The sequence below is a fragment of the Malurus melanocephalus genome, unplaced genomic scaffold, assembly GCF_030028575.1.
Source record: "Malurus melanocephalus ecotype Western Australia unplaced genomic scaffold, MMel_1.1 scaffold_542, whole genome shotgun sequence".
Lineage (NCBI taxonomy): Eukaryota > Metazoa > Chordata > Aves > Passeriformes > Maluridae > Malurus > Malurus melanocephalus.
Window position 1 is genome coordinate 124,424 of NW_026623774.1, and position 19,981 is coordinate 144,404.

The following is a 19,981-nucleotide window of genomic DNA, read 5'->3' on the forward strand; positions in this document are numbered from 1 at the left end:
AAAGAAAGAAAGAAAGAAAAGATTTGACCTGATTTGATCCCAATCAATTGACCTTTACCTTCTCCGGGTCAGTCCAGGTCCCTGGTGCCTACAGGTCATAACAATGCTGTAAATTGCTTTTGCATTCTCCCAGTCCAGCTTCCCACCCACTATTAATTACCCTAAGGTTGTACCAACAGCTCCCCAGTGGCCTGTACAGTGTAGAATCCCATTTAAATTTCTAAGTAATTCAGAAAACATTACCTGTTTTTACTAACATTTCATCACTTCTCCTATCACCATTAATTGGATTCTTTGGCAGTGTTGAAATCAAACCTAAAGAAGCTGCTTGCTGTGTCTGTGAGGACATTCTGGCACACACAGCCAGAATAAAATCCTACATCAATCAAAACCTCTCTGATAATGCAAAGGTTCTGTGCAGAAAGGTGCCAGGACCTCTTCTCAATTTTAACACTTCATCAGGAGCCACCAAGAAAGAAGCCAAGCAGAAATATTTGGCACAAGTATCCAGGGAGAAGAGATAAGGGTGCACCTCAGTGTCCAGGGAACAGGAGAAGAGTCAGGGAAAAGATGCCCAGAAGGAGAACGAGCTGAGGGTCATTTTCAGGCACAAATTAACCCTCAAGCAAAGCAAGTGTGTAYAGAGCATCTTTTAGAACTTTATTCCTTCATGGAAGTGGCTTCTCCCACATCCTGAGTTTGCCCCTTTCTAGCACCTTCCTCACCATCAATAAGGAATCATGCTTAGAAATCCAAGACAATCATGTGCTTAAAAATCCAAAACCGCTGTGAGCTGTCACTCGCTGTTCCCACTTTTGAAGCCTCTTTGTTTTCTGTACAAAAGGAGTGGTTTGGGTTTTAGTAAGAACAGATATTTCTGTCTGCTTACCAGATTTCATCCCGGCAACTGTAGCTGCACAGGAGTCTGAAACAGCTTTTCAGCGTTGGGAAACCAAGTTATTGCTGTTATTCCATTCAGGAATGTCTGTTTTCCATAATGGGCTGCAGACCACTCACCSAAACAGGGAGTTGGGGCAAACCCCTCCTCAGAGCCTGCCCACTGTTAGGAGAAAAGGAGCAARATTCTCAGTTCTGCTCATCTTCCTGTCTGACACGAGCTGCAGCCTCGATTCCTGCAGCTTTGCCACCCAAATAACCACATGAATAGAAGCTGTTCCATGGTGGTGACAGCAGACACGTGTCAGCGTGTGTGGCATTGTAGGACAAGTGGTGATACTGCAAAGGTATTTTTTAAATTGACAGAAAATGCACAAGATCTTTGCTGGCAGGGAACTTCTGTGCCATTCAAAATGCATCTTTTTGGCTGCATTTTGCTGATCAGACCGTAAGAGGCCACATCATACAAGTTAGAAAATTAATATTATGAAATAAAAAATCCTTTGGCTCTGTCTTTTAAGGAAGTCTCTAAACAGATCAAATCCCATCACTGGTTTAAGGAACTAAAACAACAATAAAGCACAATAAGTTATGGAAATGCCTTTATTCACTCATATCCCAGGAATAACTAAAGCWACTTGGTAAAAGGAGTTTCCCAAACTCTGCTTTGAGCAGGGAACATTCTGGAAACTTTCACTATGGCAGTGCTTTAAAAATTACCCACAGCCTAATTAACATCTGCTCTAGGAGTTGAAGTTATTACAGGGTCATTTATCTGCTCTAGRGATCTTGTACACAATTGAGCAGATTTTTAATGTTTAACATTTCTGCCCATAAACCACCAATGAAATACATTCACCTAAGGGAGCATGGAATGGGTAATTCAGGTTTTTGTTTCTCACTAATGCCAGCTTTTCTAATCACAGGAGAGGTGCCATCACCTGTAAAAATAAATGCAGCTCTTTTTAGAAAGCTCAAAGAAGACTTAAAAATTTGAGCACCAGAAGATAACAACAACAAAAAATTAAATTAAAGAGACATGCAAACAAAAAAAAAATTAAAAAAACCAAACTGGATATTCTGTCACTGAGAGAGCTCTTTTGCAAAAGGTCTAATATGAATGGTCTAGGATGCAGTAGGTTTATTATAAATAAATATAGAAGTATTTATATTTATATATACATAATTTCAGAAATAGAAATAAACCTAGAAATATGTTTTGGAAGGTTTCTCTCCGAAACACAACTTTCCTGCTGCAGCCTGGCTTCTCTGAAATACGGCTGGTCAGAAGGTGATTAATCAAACCATAACTATCCTTAAACCAACTGCTCTGCTCATTTTTTAGGGGAATTACTCCTCTGAATTTCATTTTCCACTGTTAGGTTGGCCTGTTGCTTAGCAGAAAAAAAAAATGGGATTTTGGGGCACATATGTCACAGGATGCATCATTCAGACAGGGAATAAAGTTCTGGACCCCAAGAGGGTTCATTCCCCTCACCTCTGGCAAAGTGCAGCACAAACATTGGTATCTCCAGGACAGGACCAGGCTTTACTAAGGGTGATCTCAAACTTAGGAGGAGATCTAATTTTAATTACAAGTAGAACACAGAAGTCAAACCTTCTTCAATTAATTCTGGCTTTGCTTAATGTCCTTATTACGTGAATGAATCTAAAGACTTTTGAAAGACTTTTTGCTCATTTTTCTGGCTGTTTATTTTAGTTTTGGTTTGGTGTTTGGGTATTTTTTTTTTGTTGTTATTTTTGTGTCCTAGTAATAAGCATCAATTTCTAGATGAAGGAAGTATTTCTCCCAAATGGTTTGTGTTCATCTGCAATCCCTTCTAGCAGCTGGTTGAGCACAGGAAAGGTGTTTAATTGAAAAAAACTGAGAGAAAGAATTGAAACAAAGGAGAGAATCAGCAGAGAAAAGACAACTGAGTGTTGTTAATGCCCTTTTCTCCACAAGATGTGTTTTGAGGTGCACACCTGGAATCGCTGCTGCAAAGTACCCAGGAGAGATCAAAAAGCCCTCGCAGCTCCCTGTTCCTCAGGCACAAAGACCAAACCCAGACAGTGTTTCTGTTAATGCAGTGTTGAGGTCAGAAGAGCACAGAAAATCTGCTCCTCGATAAAAGAAACCTCTGAGTCTCTGATAYATCCATTGGCCTTTCTGAGAAAAGCAGTGAAAAGAGGATTTTTGCAAACTTGGGGGTGTGGGCAGCCTGCTGATGTTCCTCCAGCTGAAACCCAGCAGTTAAAAGGAGATGGGTAAGCAAAGCAAAGATCCTAAAACAATCGTTGCCCTGTCTCGCTTAAAAGGGATTTTATGACTGGCTGAGGTCCAGGGTAAGTCTCTACCTTTAATAAGCTTTGAGTCACATGTTTGAATTTGAAATGAGTGCTGGGGAAGTTTTMTAATTTATTTAAATGGTCATTCAGAAGAGCTCCAGCACCAGCTCAGTGGTTATTATTTCAGCTTAAGGGTGATAGATAATTGGATCATGGAAAAGCAGAGCAGTGGGAAAGTGGGAAGCAAAAGTATAGCTGGAAGCCAACAATACTCAACAAGAAGAAATATCTATAAAAATGGGGTTTACACCTGTGAGTGGAATTCTAAAATATGGTCTTATTAATACCAGATCTTCCAGAAACACACATATAAAAATAGATAATCATTCTTAAAAGATGGAAAGATAATTCAGTCAGAAAAAGTGAATTTAACAAGTGGATTTGCTGCCATACCCACAGATCTCAGAGCAGGTTGTGCACATTCCTAGTCTCACCTTGTTTCTAGAAATCATTATTTGTTTTCTCCATTTAACTGGTTTCAGAGTATTAAAGAACCAAATTAATGTCACTGGGAAATAAGATATACCACYGTCTGTTTGACAAAACAAAGCAGATACTTTTATAAGACTTTTTCTCAAAGACATTTTTTTCAAAAATGCAAACATTATTTTAAAGGAAAGTTTGAGAGCATTAAAAAAAATGAGCTGGTAAATGGATCAGACCATAAGAGATCAATCATACAAGTTAAAAAATAGGAATATTTTAAAATTCAAAAGCTGAGGTAAAAACCTTTATCAATGGAGCTGAAGCTTAAAAAAAAAAAAAAAAAAAAAAAAAAAAAAAAAAAAAANAAAAAAAAAAAAAAAAAAAAAAAAAAAAAAAAAAAAAAAAAAAAAAAAAAAAAAAAAAACCACCAAAAAATAAATTAAAAAGGTGCATTCATGAATAAAACTCCAGACAAAATGAGCCTGGAGCTGTGTGATGAGTAAACAGGAAACTGGAACCAGAAAATACAGAATGGAAGGAGTCTGCTGCCACGTGTGAGAGCAGTTAGTCTGAGTTTTTCCTTCATTCTGAGCTAAGATTAGCAGGTTTAATCACTCAGGTTTGATAAATATAAGCAATAGTCTGAATTCTTAAAACCAGGAACGTTTTTCCAGTTTCTGATAATCTGCTGGATGTATGTCTCCAGACAAAGATACACATTTTTGCTCTCTTTTTTTCCTCCCAATCACAATGGAAGTTAACATCCTGCAGTACTCCTCCTCTGCATTACTGCATGGAATATTAAATCTGAAATTCCACTTTTCACATCTTGGGCATTTGTCATTATGCTTTCACTCCATTATAAACCCCTGTACCTTGGATTTGTTGTTTTATCCTGCCCACAAAAACGTCCTTGAGGACAAAGCTGTCCAAATCCCTTTCTACAAAAAGCCATTTTTCCCCAAAATCTTTTATGTTGCAACTTCCCTCTCCTCTCAGTAGTAACCCATCTATTTCTAGGAGTGAAAGWAAGAACCACCCCACAGTGAGCTGAAATTTTGTGGTCTGTCTGGAAGAAATAGCTGTACATTTCTTTTTTCACTCACATTTGAAGTGATATTTGGCTCAGTCTGTRCTCACTAGGAGCAAGTGTAAATTATTACTGAAAAAAACAAATTATGGAAAACCAGCTGTTACCAAAAAAGTGACTTCAATTGTGACATAATTTGAACTGTTGCACTCGAAGAAGAGGGTTTATGATAAGATAACCCTGATTTCTTCATTATTTGTATTTTGACTGTATTTTCTCTTTATTATCTGTATGTTATCCTTAAAAAATTTAGGCTTTTCAGTGATTTAGAATATAAGTTTAACTGCCTATCAAGTCTGTTTAACAGAGAAAAAAAATTAGTAAAGAGTCAAACTCCACACAACACAAATAGGTTTTTGTATGTGGATAGTTTGTTATTAAGTATATTCAAGCAGGAATAAATAAAATGCAAAATAAATTGTAATATGCTATTATAATTTCCTAATTGAATTGGATTTTCTGTCCTACCATTCTATCCCAATTTTTTGTACTTTGGTTCAACAGGTTGGCTGCTAAATGATGAAAAAAAACAATGAAAGCTCTACTGAGACTGGCAAACACAGAAAGGGGTGATCAGGCCCAAATCTCAGAAATTTTCAAATAAAAGTAGGAGAGTTTATATTAAATACACTTTAATTCTGAAGCAACAGTGGGCTGCCAGGTTCTACTCCACAGTGTACTGAATATTATTATTTCATTATTTTCATGATTATTGCTTTGTATAAAACTCAAATACCAGAAATCAGCACAATGGCCTCTGCATATTCCCAAAAGTGCATTATGTTGCTCATACCACAGCAGGGTAAGAAAACACTATTAATGAACTTCACAGAGTAAAATCCTGTGCAGAAAAAAAACCGAATTTGATGGCATCTACTATTGAAGGGATGCTTCTATATTAACTTATGCAAATAYGAGTAAACATTCCATAGTATGCAAATGAGCTGTTAATAAATCATTASCATACCTTACATGTGGACAATAAACTCTTTGAAGAGCTCTCTCAGCTCTGYTCTCCTAATGCTGAGGACTCAGAGCCACAGATAGCAATCACAAGTGCTATTAAATTAYAAATAATCCAGATTTCGTTCTGAAAAACACAAAAAAAGTTCGTTGCATTATCAGCTTGTTACAATCTGAGGTAATAAAAAACACCAGCAGTGTGGAAATAATTTTAATTAGGATTTGAAATGTATTAAAGTATCAACCAACACTACCCCCTACTCTAAACCTTCCTTTTTTTAATCAATRCCATTTTGTAACAAAGAATGTTTAGCAGGGAGTATTTATATCCTAAATTAGAAATACAAGGTTTCTGGCTGCCTTTGCATGTTGTTCCTGACCTGGTGTTATTTTTCCTCCATTTCTGATCCAACCAGCTATTTAAATTCACCAGGATGTTTGCACATGTTTCCTAATTCACTTTCTATGATAGCAAGCACTTTTTTTTTTTTTAATTTATTTTTTTTAAATTTTTTTTTTGGCATTCAACACTCGACATGAAAAGGCAAATTCTATAGAGCCCATGTTGAGTCAGCAGGAGGGCTSTGCCAATGCTATAGAATGGCAAAATCCTCCCCAGAAGGTGTCACATGTCCTGAGAGGCCACGACATGACAAACCCAAGAGCTTCTCCAGTGATGATGAAGGGTTTCGAGCACACAGTGGGCAGAAGTCCTAACACACTTGAAAAATATTTAACTGAACAATAATGGAGCAGTGCCAAATACTAAAAGTTACCAAAGATAATCTTAATTGTTGTAGATATAATAGTGTTCAATGACAGCTGTTTTGGAACAAAAAGGTTATTTCCTGAAAATTATTGCAATATTTTTCTCCCAAAATAGCCCCTGATTCACTGCTAAAGTTACCTGGCATCCTCTAATGCTTAGCACAGAGTAACAACCAGTTATTAACTTTATTTTTTAAGAGTCTTTAGATCTTAAATGAAAATAATGACTTATTTGGAAGACTAACAAGAGTCAGTTCAGAAGAGGAGTAGACAAACCAAGTGAACAATTTGCATGAATGAAATGTGATGGCTTTAATGTAACAGCTATTTCAAGCTGCTTTGCCTGGCCATATTTTATTCTCCTATACTTCTTGAAACATAATTCAAGGAAGCATTAAAGTTACTGTTTCTCTGCCCAGCAGAGTTCCCTGCACGTTGGCAGCACATTTACATCGAGAAGATTTAATCACAGAGTAAGGAGATATTTATTACACCCAGCAACTCTCATCTGAGGCCTTTGGGTTCAGCATCTGCGTGCATTTACACAAACAACACTGGAAAATAGAATGCCCTAATAGCACCAACATTGGTGCAATTTCCAGCTGTGCTCTGTCTGGAGTTTCACAGCCCTGCCTGGGTACAAGGTGGAAGGCAGAGTTTGGGGTGTGTTTTGCTGGATCTTGTCTCAGTGGTCACAGCATCCATGGACAAAGAAGCCTCCGCAGCACAATCTGTGAAATGCAAGAAAAGGATGATCCCATTTTATTGTTTTGCYACTGCTGGTGATTGTTCCAGAATTAACATGACTAGAATGACATAACTTTAGGACGTTTAGTGTTATAACAATACACATTAATTATACAGACCATCAAGAAACTGCTTTATTCAACCTTTGCCCTTGTTATCACAAGCCATGCAAGCCATTCACTGTAAAGGCTAATGAAGGTATTTCAGCAAATATAATTAAATCTACAGGAGAGTCTGAATGTCATCCAATCTTCTTTCAGGCTTTACTACTATATCTGTCCTAAATAATCCAAAAAAGTTTAAAACATGTTTCAGTATTGAAGTAAATAAACCCAATTTGCCAGACCTTTGAAAGGGACATTGGTTTAAAAGCTCTCTGCAACAGAAATAAAAGTTGTGGTGATGTGAATGTGAGACCCCTGGCAAGAATGCTRAGAACTAATCCTTAAAACAAGGAGATGCTCTCCATTCCATGGCTTTCACTGGGATTTAGGAGCTGCAATGTGAACTGGTTTTGTACAGCATCATCATTTCATCGACCGGCAGCATTTCCTACGCCAATCTGAGCACCCTGGAGATTTGGGGAAAATATGTAAAAAGCAGGCATTTTAAAAATAGTGTTTCAAATTAACTCCATCACAACAATGTATAAAAACTATAAAGCRGGACAAAGGTTATAGGAAATGGAAGTACCAAGAGATCTTCAAACAGTCCTCCAAAAGAAACAATAGGGGGGGGATTAATTATTTTTTCACAATTACGAGGGAGTGAGTACCTTTCTCATACTCTTACGAGGAAAACACAATTCYCTTCATGAACAAACATTTAATCAGAATCTGGAGGCCAAGTTCTCTAGATATCTGAAGTTAAAATTTGCAATTTTGAGTTTTTAGTCTTTACTGGAATCAGTGAATTACTGTATAAGACAGCAAATTATCCAAAAGGAATTGCTTTGGGAATATAGGTTGTGATCTGCTGATACAATTTTACACAAAGTCCTTTTGTGAGCACAAAATAATTGTGCAGAGAGYAATAACTTGTCTCACAGTGCATTAGCAATGCAATATTATTTCTATTTTATAGATGAGTAAAATGAGACRGAGCTCAGTGACTTCAGTGACCCACAGGAAGTCAGTGACACACCAGGAATAGCAGCGAGACCTCTCAGCAGCTCAGTCCCATGCTTTAACCACAAGCCCAGCCACCTCCTTCCCATCTCAGACTAGCACAACTCCCAGCCTTGGTTGCATCAGCTCCTAATTTCAGATGTCTAAGCATGTATAATTGTAGAAATCTGGATTTCTGAAGTTGAGTAAATGATGTTCATAAATCCGTCGTAGCTCAATCACCCAAGAAATTGAGATAAACTGGTTTTAAATGAGGCTCAAAACGACCTTTTGGTTGCTTTAAAAGGATTCCTTCAGAAATAAATTTGGGATGGATTAACATATCTGACAGATAGGAATATATGCTTGAGCTCTTTATTCCATATATTCTTTTGCCTGCTAACTATGTGTGATGTAAAATTTGGGCCCATTTGATCAAAATGGGATTGGAACATGAGCATCACATCCAATTACAGAAGAACCAGRCAGTCCTAGAGAGGAAGTTATTCCCTTCAGGATGAAATCAGACAAATCAAGGGCTGGGGAGAGACTAAAGATCAGGAAAAACCCATTGTAATCAGGGGTAGGCAGGCTGGTGTGATCCTGGCTTTAGTGAATTTAAAGCAGGCACTGTTTGGATTTTGTTCTCTTTTCATCCAAGCCTTGAAGTTCAGGCAAAGGAGGTGCATTTTTGAAGGGGTTCTTGTTTTGACCCGCTCTGCAGTYACCCGTGAAAAATCTGCATCACGCYTGGTGCTATCCCTCCTGCTGGAACCGAGGAGAAATTCACCCAGGGACAATCCTCCACCACAACTTACAGAAAGGCAGTTTACACTCTCAGTTTTACCATAAATCTGTGTAAAATGCKACTGATAGCAGCTGAAACTTCTGATTCCCTTTGACTGAAAAGTGCGTACATACAGAATGTGCAAGCTGAAGATAGGAGTGTGCTGTGATATTATGACTTGCTTTTTAAAAACATGCCTTCCCAGAGCAAAAAGTGCCCATAAAGACAGAATAAGATATGCTAAGGCAAATAAGATATGCTTTTTATCAATAAAAGGACACCAGGGATATGAAATAAAATATTACATTACCCAAGAGAAAGAACACAGGGTAATTTAAAAAAGACAGTGATACAGTACATTTTTAACTTATTTAAACTCTATTCCTTTAAACCAATGCAATTTGCACAATCAGAACTTGCTGCTCAGGCTGTCAGATTTATGGCTGCACTGTCAGAGTAGGAGATTGCCCTCTRGATGTTAAAAGTTTGGCTACTTTGCCATTCTCTCCCAGAATGCCAGGATGGGATGAACGCATGACTGGGGATTTTAAACTTGTGTAATGCACCCAGAGACTGAGAGCACAAACACGGGGAGATGTAAAAAGTAARTAAAAGGTGGAATTTGTGTGTTTTTAGAGATGGGAAGAGATATAAATGTGTCACCTCTATATCCTTGTTATGTTGCTACCCTTTTCAAGCCAATCATAAAAATCACAGCGTCACTGAGAGTCTCCAATACATTTGTTTTTCTAACCATAAACATCTACCTGGAATTCCTCAGGAATTGTTGCACAGAAATTAATTCACTAAGATGGAAAAGAGAAATGAAACTCTTCAAGGGAGGTTATTTTGTCATTACCAACACCCTTATCCATCTCAAGATTCTACAAAGTGCTCATTTCAGTTTCTCATCTCAGTGTGACTATTTTTGCCATATGATTCAATTTAATCTGCCTCATATTTTCTGAACAATGAAACTAATAATGTACAGTCAGTCAGTAATAAGTGCAAGCAGAAATAATTTTTTTTCAGATGCAATAAATGCTTCAAAAAGACTTACCATGAAAAGCTGAATGATTAAAATTAATATAAAATGCAATTCTTTCACATGAAAAGAATTAACTAATGCTTTTATACCCAATAGGAAAAACAAAGCATAAYTGATCTCCTGTGAAGGCAAATTATCTTCTAATTTTAAAAGTAGAACTGATGCTGAGAAACTCTTTTCTGCTTCTCTTTGAACTTAGGGAAGAAGTGCCCATGGYTCAGGAAGGCCTGAGCCTGACATTTCATTCTTGTTTCATAACTCTTAGAGGTCCCAGCCAAACTTAGGAATTCTCTCAGATAAGCAGGGGAGAAAGGATCTGTCTGGATCATCAAAAACTGCACAGTCAAACAATGCAAACAAAAGCTTACGAGAAACTGATAATTTCTTTATTATGACCATTTCATTACTTTGTGAAGCAACTTGATTACACAATAGATAATACAGTTGTAGCCTATTTTATTTCTTTACTAATACAGAAATGAATGGCTTTCTGAGGGAAAAAAAACAAAACACTCTTTGTTAAGGAAAAACAAATTAATTCAAATTTTAAATAAAGCATACTTTTAATTACCAAAGCAAAAGGTATGGGTTCTTCATCTCTTGATTTTTCAACCTAAGATTAGCTGTCTGTCTAAAAGAAATATTTACTGAGATACCAATCCTACCTAAAAATCCATATTGAGCAGGATATCAGAGTAAGCAATTTTTTCCTTTCCAATCTCAATCTGCTAAAATACATATTTACAAAACCTGAGTAATTTGTACACAAGCTATCATTACTGTTTTTGCTTTATATTTTACGAGTTCTGTTCAAAATATGAACTTGCTAAAGAAAACAATGTTTAGAACAGAAACAGACSGATAGTGTGTTTGCAATACTCCCGTGAAAGCTGTGTTTGGCTGATTTCTCTGCACTGAGTCAGATATGCCTGTCTCACCCGCGCAATTTAATTAAAATCCAAACTGGGCTTTGTATTCCTGCCTCACTTCTGAACTTATGAAAAGTCTAGGCTCAAGGCATGACTGCATAGTCACAATTGGCTGTTATCAATACCTGCCAATTTGTGGAATGCTTCCAGTTGCATGGAGTTTTCAAAAAATGCATTAAAACCTTGGTTTTTGGGAGGGATCTCTATTATTCCGACATTTAAACTAAAGGGAAAAACCTTCAGCAGCTCACACCGAGAGCAGCAGTTCTCACCAGAGCTAAATCAGAACTCTGTGGAGTGTTCAGCTCAAATACTTCTTTTAACTTTCTATTGAAATTCTATCTCAGCTATTCCTGTAAAGCAGTAGAAATATTAATAAATGAGGTATTTAAAACCTCTTATTGTTAAGATTATTGTACCCACATTTGCCTCTTTGTTCATCCATGGTAATTCTGAGGGTTTGTTTTACTTGTTTTCAGGACCTGGCTTCTAGTTCTGAGCCAAGGTATTACTGGAATAGGTATTACTGCAGCATGTTAAAATAATTTTTAAAATACCCAACCCAAACAATAAAAAATAACCACTTGAAAAAAAATAGTCCCCATTTCCAGGGCTGAAAAATTTAGATGAAAGCGCAAAAGCAGGAATTGAAAAAGATTCCTTGATCTGTCAAGGCAGAGGTAACACCTCAAGCCTGTACAAATAGACAGATAATTCTCATAAAAATTAACACATGGCTTCAAGCCTCTGCAGACAGAGAGATTGTTCTCATAAACAAAAGGCTGTAGGCAAAGTTAGTATCTGTAGGCAGTCCAGGTATTTTGACATGTTCAACCCTAATCTATAAATTGCCTTCAGTATACAAATAATAAAGCAAATGTGGGCTCTCTTTCAAAAYGCTTGATGACTAAGAACCATAATGAGGCAAATTTGGGATCCTCTCAACCTGCCAGTGATGTCCAAGGGATCAGGAGTTTTTCAAGATAAACTGTTGTATCCTGGGGCACCTGGAGCTCCAAAATGACTCTCCAAAGCCTGTTGATCTTATGCCTTTTTTTTCCCCCATCTGACTTCTTTTTCAAAGCCTCAGAGGCTGAGATAGAGGAGGTGACAGGCTTGTTGGGGCTTGCTGCCCCTGTAGAGGTACCGAACACAGCCTATACCGCTCATCTCCGCATTCCTGGGAGGGGGGGAGAGCGCCCACAGATAATCTCAAAAATTGTCTCGAAAAGAAAAAAGAGAAAGATTTTAAGTTCTCACTTTTCTAATTGGGAATTAAAAAAAAAATCTGCCAAAAAAAAAAAAAAAAAAAAAAAAAAAGGGGAAAATAATGTGATTTACCTCTGTTACTGCTAAGAACCTTTTCAGAAAAGCCTGCACTCCTGTCACAGCAGGACACGGCCTGACGTGAGGTGACCCAGCCAAACCACCCAGCGCAGAGCGGAGCTGGCTGGAGAATGGGAAGGCAAAAGAGAAAGCAGTCAGCAGCCGGAAAAAGTGAATTTTCAGTTACGGGAGATTACAGGGAGCAGAGATCAAATTCCAGCTCCGCTGCGGGGCCCGCGCTCTGCCCTCAGGTACAGGCGGGTGATGCCGCTSGGCGGCCGCGGGCCCGGAGGGATCAGCCGGGCTGGGGGGACCGCCCGAAGGGGAGAGGGAGGCAGGAGCCGCGGCGCCTCCTCCTCGTCCTCCTCACKGCCCCGCTGCCTCTCCGTGCCGCTGTTCTGCCCCGTCCGTGTGGCTGCGCTGCCCCGCGGCTGTCCCCATCCCCACCCGCAGCTCCTGAGCCGAGCCCACCCAGCCTGAGCCCAGCCCACCCCTGTCCAGCCCGGCCCGCGCCCCCTCAGCCCCGCTGCCCGCTCCGCTCGCAGCGCCCGCCGTGGGCCGGCGGGAGGCGGTGCCGGCGGGGGAGGCGGGCCCTGCCCGGGAGGACGGGCCGAGCGGGGGAGTTTATCCCACTAGAAGGGAACAGTTTCTCCCGCTGAGACTTGACAGCGCCAGGTCAGTGCGGGCTGCGGGGCAGCGTTCCCCGAGGTGAGGGGCCGGCGGGGCCGCGGGGCAGCGCGGGCTGAGGGAGCCGCGGGCTGTGAGGGCAGCGCGGGCGGGAGAGGGGCCGGCGGGGCCGGGGCTGCCGGGCTCGGGGCGGGCAGGGTGTGGAGCCCCGGGCCGCCGGGGATGCTCGGAATGCCGGGCGGGACGGCGGCTCCGTGGAGCGGGCCGGGGTCCGAGGCCGTTCCGGAGCGGGGCACAGCGGAGCGCTCGGCGCGGCCCCGGCGGCAGCGGGGCACAGCGGAGTCGCGGGCGGTGCGGGCGGGATGCGGAGCCCGGGGCAGCCCCGCTCGCTCCCAGCGCGTCCCGCAGCTGCCGGCCGGGCCGGCCCGGGCGCTGTGTCCATGGTGCTGCACCGGGCGGGCGCGGAGCCGGGCGGCGGGGGATGCTCGGGGGCTGGAGGGGCCATGCCGTGCCCTAGAGGGGCCGAGGTGATGGGCACGGAGGATGGATGGAGCCGCTGCACGGGCACAGCGCGGGGCGTCCGTTCTGCCGTGCCAGGGGAAAGCACCGCCAGGGCACTGCTGGGCTCACCTGGCTCCTCTCGTAATGAATGAACAGCATTTTTTTTTTTTTGTTGTTTTCAATTTCCCAATCGCATAAAGTCGGGGAGCCTTTCAGAGCCTGCAACAACTAAGATGCTATGTTGAAATATATTGTGTCTTGATGGCATGCCTCAGGTTCGCAGGAGCGTTTTGTAATCTTCCTGGTGTCATTTCTCCCCAGGGTATTCTGCAGCTAGAGAGTGCAAGTTCCTGTGGTGTTGTAACTTTGTGGCACTGTGTACACACGACAATGCTATGCTGACTTAACAGGGATGCATTTATTAATATCAGTGACGTAAGGCTGGTATTTATCGTGATTAAAAGCTCAGGGAATAATCAATTTCTGGGTGTACTGCGGAGTCTAGGTTCCTTTAAATCAGATAGATCAATTATAATTCTCCTTGAAGTAACCAGGGGTTTGGGTTAGCCTTGTATTTGTGACTTGCTGCCCCAYCTCTGAACAAGCTTTTGCTGTAGAACATGATCATAAGGTTCCATTTTTAAATATCTATTTTCTGGTAGCAATTAGTCCATAATTTAATAAGTAATTTACCTTTTAAAAGGTTACTATGATTTGTTACTAGTTAACTAAAAATTCCCAGTGTACACCAAGCGACTGTGATATATGGTACTCAGAGATCTCCTTTGAAAAGAAGTTTTATATGGTGTGCTCTCATTAATATCAGAATTTGGTGCATAAATTGATGTATTKGACATCATTATTCTGTTTGGCTGTCACAAAAAAAAATTGCTGCAAAAATTGCTTAGAGATTTAATTATGAGATTACAAGAAATCACTCCTAGAAGTGTGTTAAGGCATGTGGCACAATATAAGCATGGGCTTGTCAAGGGGTGAGAGAGCTGAAAAAATAATTGGCACTGACTTTRAATGATAACCAATCAGAAATATAATATAAAGGTATTTCTACGCAAACAGCTTCTAAATTTGAATGTTTTTAGGCATCAGTTTTGTATTATACCTTACTAACTGGTGGTGGTTCAGAGATTCTATACTTCTAAACAGCCTTAAGAAGGTCTGTGTTTCTTAGAAATGCCTCAATGCCAGTTTCCTAGATAATGCAATATATTAAACATTAGCATTCAATGAAACTTCCATTATAACATGGAATATACAAATAATTTTTTCCCAATATAAATTTGTATTTCATACAATGAATTCTCAATTGAAGGCAATGAAATATTAGAATTAAGAAGAATGTTGAAGCTATGCCTTTTAATCTTCATTATGGGACTGATAAAGATACCCATTTTCAACAGTGTTTCTGAATCTGACTCTTCTGTGGATTTTTTWAAATAACTATAAGTCCATTTCTAAGTCAATAAAATTAAACTAGGCACAGCTTCAGTTACTTCAGTATAATTTTCTACTTAMAGTAATGGCTAATAAAATTAACTTTGAAAAAGTTTTATTGTAAAAACAAAAGAAAGTTTAAAAGTAGAACAAAAACTCTGTCTTGTCCAAAGATGGACAAACTCATGAAAAGCAAACTYAGTACTTTTTTTTCACCTTGATTGGTGAGGCCCTCTCCAGATTTCTTTTTTACATGTAACCTGTTCAGAGTGGAGTTGAATATCTTTACTGGCCCTTTTTAGAAGCCTAATTGTGAATCACTAATTGTGCGTGTTTGATATTCAGAATCTGAGTTTCTTTTACAAGCTTTTTCACAAGGATTGTTCCCATGTCCTCCTCTGTCATGCAGTAAAAATTTCAAGTGCAGTTACTCAAGAAGAATCATCCTACAATTATAAATTCTCCATACTATGTCCTATTGAAGTCATGCTACAATGTTTTCCACTAGTTATTGCTACTAGTTTAATTTTTTAATCACTAATAGGTTTCTTAAATCCAGCATGATATTAGRTGATAAGTGCTAATTATTTCACACTGTATTTCCATAATGATGTGTAGTTTTTTAACAGCGGGGATATGTTTTCCAGGTACTTTTTGCCAAAAGTTCTTTGTGCGTCAGTTAACTTTTTATGAACTAGCAAAAGTAAGAGTTTGAAATAATCCRAAGCAAGAGAACATTGTTGTACTCGAGTCCTACCTGCTCGAGCCACAAACAGAACTTGGGTGTTCCCATTAACAGGTCAGCTCTTAAGAACTTCATTTACAGAGTATTGGGGAAAAAAATATTCCTCCTTGTCCCCATCATTTTCCCTGTAGAGGCTTTTCCAAGGCAGAATGAAAAATGAAAGAGCCGTAAGATTTATCTTCAGATTCTCAGGAATATGAAACRTAAATTGATTCCTACATTAAATGATAAATCTCTTACATTCCTTTTATCTGTTCCTCCTTCCACTTTTTATTTTATTTTATGCAAAGGAAAGATTCCAGAGATATTTTTCCAGTTGTGCTTTTGTTTTGCATGTAGAGTAGCCCATCTTTTTTCACTTGTACTGCTTTCAGCTCCCAGYGACAATGTAGAAAATGCTGGTGCTAAGCAAATTATCACCCTGGTACTCACCCTGTGGTGAGCGGGGCTTGGGTTACTCCCTGATCTTGCAGGTAGAAGGAAATAGGAAAGAGAAAATACATTTGGCAATCAATGGAAATATGAAGTTTCTACTTCAGCATCAGCCCTTCTGCTGCAACATGGGCTTTCCTCTTCCTCCCGCTACAAAGTTGTTAGCTCTTCTCACACTGCAGGGCAAATTACAGATAAAACTGTTTCAGACTTTTGCGCTTTAGATTTAGAGGGGGGCCAAAAAACCAAACCAACCAAAAAAACCCCAAGGCCTATTCTGAAGTCTTCCTATCTGGAAACTTTCGCAGAACTGAAGTCAATTTGATGATGTTCACATTTTTCTCCCACTCCACCCACACCTTCCATTATATTATTTGGCCTGTTTGCCCTCTCATAAACCACTCTATAGAACTGAACTAAACAATGACATCATTCTCCAATTAAAATTCATGATACATGAACTATATAGATATTTTTAATTACCTGTGTTGCACCTAGCAGCCTAGTCAAGATTGGGGCCATCTTCTTACTCAAATGAAATAATTGCCCCATCCTCAATACTGTRTGAGCTATGGCATGAGAATGCAAAGAGTTCCACATTTGTAATGGAGACACAACACAGGATCGAGACTGAGGCAAAAAATTAAATTTAAAATTTCAGTGTTTCCGTTTACCCTTACAAGAGTAAATGATGCTTACAATAGTGATAGATTCTAATCAGCATTATGACCAAAAAAAGTTAGGGATATGTGTAATAAATGCCCAAATTTTCAGAAAAAAACTCGTCAACTTCTAAGCAGTTTCCCATTCTCTTTACCTGGCAGTTTCACTAGCTTTCCCTGGAAATAGGAAAACTATCCCCCTTAGGAAAGGGAGGATAAGGAAGCACCTCCAAAGCCGGGTTGGGAATTTCTGGAATGGACTAGCAGGAGATGCTCTGTGGACTTGCATAAGCCACCCCCTTTCCTCATGACTAAGCAGATCTCCTCCATGCCATGCAGTCTGCACATTCAGGACAAAGTCTATGGATTCAAGTCTCCGAATCCCAAAGTCTACTCTGCTGGTTGATAATTAGCAATTTCAAAAACACGGAGCTGACGGAGCTCTGGGGATGTATGTCCAGGCAGAGCACACTGCATGGCTGCYGGGTGAACACACGTGTGTAGTTATGGACATGCTTCTAGGGGACRTGTGTGTGTAGGGAAGGGATTAACCCTATGTTAGGAACGGCTTCCTGCTTATCTCAGCGGTGCCAAAAGGCTCTATGTAATTTCTGATAACACGGGATAATAAATATTGGGTATTATCCCAATAGAAAATACATGGAGCACTCCACGGTAGCAAAGAACCTTGTTGGCTTATTGGAAGATGCAGTCTAGAAAATAAAAAATCCCAGCTAAAAAATCCCAGCTTCCTTGAGGTCAGTGGTGGATCTGCTGTTTCAGTAGGATCAGGTTTGCAGTGATAGAAGTTTAGTCCTCTGTACAGTTTACTTCCATGCAATTACTACAGAATTACTGTGTGTCTGTGGGTTTAGCAGGCTCAAAATTGAGGGTCCGGCTCTAAAAGAATTGCTGGTGAGACCAAATGGCTGAAATTAAATAACCATGAGTATATATTATAGCTAAAGTCCTGCATATTTTTCTTTCAAACTCGCAAGAAATGCCAGTGTAACTGAAGGAGTGTATTTATCTGCCTCTTTTACTGGAATTTATGTGATCAATTTCTTAGCATACTTCAACTCCRAAAGTAACGCCAGTATTTTGGTACAGATATTGCAGTTGGGATTAGTTTATTCCAGACTTCAAATTAGKCATGAGTTCTACTTTTGGTCTTCTAACAGCTATTATTACACTATTATAAAATAGTCTACTTCGTACTGCTTTGCGGGTTGTTGGAATTTCTTGAGCTCCATGGGGATTGATGTCTTTCCTCTCTATCACAGATCAGATTGTGACATATTTTAGATTCCATTTTACCAGAATCCTATACATTTTATTAGATCTCCCCTAATTTACCTGGATGTATAAAATTCCAAAKATGAGATTTTCATCCAAACACTTCCAGCTGTATGGAATATTGATGTAGGACAAAGCAGGGCAGTGGAAGTTTTCTTATTGCATCTTGAGTTTTTCCGCCAAGTTTAAGCAGTTACTTTGCAGAGAATTTCATATTTGCACAAAGTAGTCCTGCCCAGAATTATGATCTCGTCTTAAACTTTTTACACAACATGTGATTACACCRCGTTGCATAAAGTGGGATTTTATGTTATAATGTTGCATGAGAAGTCCATAGTACTGGTGTGTTTGTTTAGATTTATTGAACAGAGAGGTTGTGTAACTGCTGTTACTATTTGTGGCTGTGGAGCAGCAATTTTGAAGTTTGGGAGGCTTTGAACTTAGGTTTCCGTCTGTATACAAATAGACTGATGAACATTTTCACTACCTGTGCTGGGGGAMTATTTTAATATTGCTGGGAACTGAGTGCTCAGCCATGGGGCTTTGAGAGAGATGTCAAAGCTATAAAAAACTCACATTGTTCCACCAAAAAAAGGAACTATGAAAAGAAAAATGTTAATTACAGGCTTTAACACTCACACCAAGATCTTCTAGTAGGGGCGGTCAGAAAAACAGGTTTTACTACCTGGACCTGGTGCTTTGTGGTGCTATCTAATATGGGGGCTTGTGGAAAAATGCAGCCACTTCTATTTACTGCCTTTCATAATGTACATATTTCCTCATGATAGGTTTAGGTACTGACTTTTTATGTCTACAGTAAATAAAACTGGGAGTTTATCCTTTCATCTTGAATGTGTTTTCCTTGGAGTTGCTGTTCCCTACAGTRGTATTTCAGCTACAATATTTTATGCTGAATCTCAGTTTTTAAGCTTCATGGAAGCGTGTTATTATGTGGTATATTGCTAAATTGATTTTTAATCCTACCTATGAATGTTTAAAAAAAAAAACAAAAACAAGAAACCCAAATTTTATTTTCAGTTACACCCAGAGAMATCTATAGATAAGCAAGTACAGAAGTACATGAGGGCAAAAGGTTGCTKTATTTACTCAGAGCTGATCTGTATTCTCTATTCTCTAAACTTATCCAGGACCACATGTAATGAAATTTGAAGCTTAGGYTCTCATTCCCTTCCAGATGAAGAAAAAAATATTTATTTGCTTTCTAGCATGTAGTGTGTCTAAAACAAAGTTCTTGCACTGACCAAATGATGCAGCCACTCCTCCAATCCCCCTAAAGTTAACCACTGGTCGGGGATGAATTTATTTCATGCAATCACTAAAGTTTTGCAAGGGTTTTACTGAATTTCTTCCCTGTCATCACTCCCAGCTGCCAACATTTGCCATGAAACTGCATATCTGAGATGCCTTGTTTGTACATCAAGGCTTGGTAGAGTATTTGAGGTTTGAAATAATTAGAAATATTAAGAAAAACAGGCTAGTGTTTTATTTATTTCAAATATCTCATAGTAATTAGCAACATAAATAGAGTTTGACAAAAGGGTACATATCTGAAGATGCAGACTTTTTAAATTCTGCCTGGAACAGAATGGTTACAGAATGTGGAAACAAAAGTTCTGCAACTGTGCTTTCACTTTCAGGATTTCCAGCTGTTGCTGAAGATGGTTTGAGATGACAAACAAGATGAAACTTTAAGCCTTATTTAGAACAAAAGGGTTTCACATTAAATCAGTTCTCTGAGCGAAATAAGCACCACTTAAAAGGTTTATTTTCCTAGATTTTGGTGGGTTTTTGTTTTTTTTGGTTTTTTTT

At 39.4% G+C, this 19,981-nt stretch overlaps 1 protein-coding gene across 2 annotated transcripts in view; it reads left to right on the plus strand.

Moving 5' to 3' along the window:
* The first annotated feature begins 13,042 nt into the window (after positions 1 to 13,042).
* The window catches only part of PPARG (peroxisome proliferator activated receptor gamma), a 56,214-nt gene continuing 49,275 nt past the window's right edge, over positions 13,043 to 19,981 (plus strand). The window contains exon 1 of one of the 2 annotated variants that reach the window (XM_057381961.1): positions 13,043 to 13,111. The gene's annotated coding sequence lies outside the window, so the exon portion shown is untranslated. Of the gene's footprint in view, positions 13,145 to 19,981 lie in introns of both variants that reach the window. The other variant, XM_057381960.1, reaches the window with a different exon arrangement.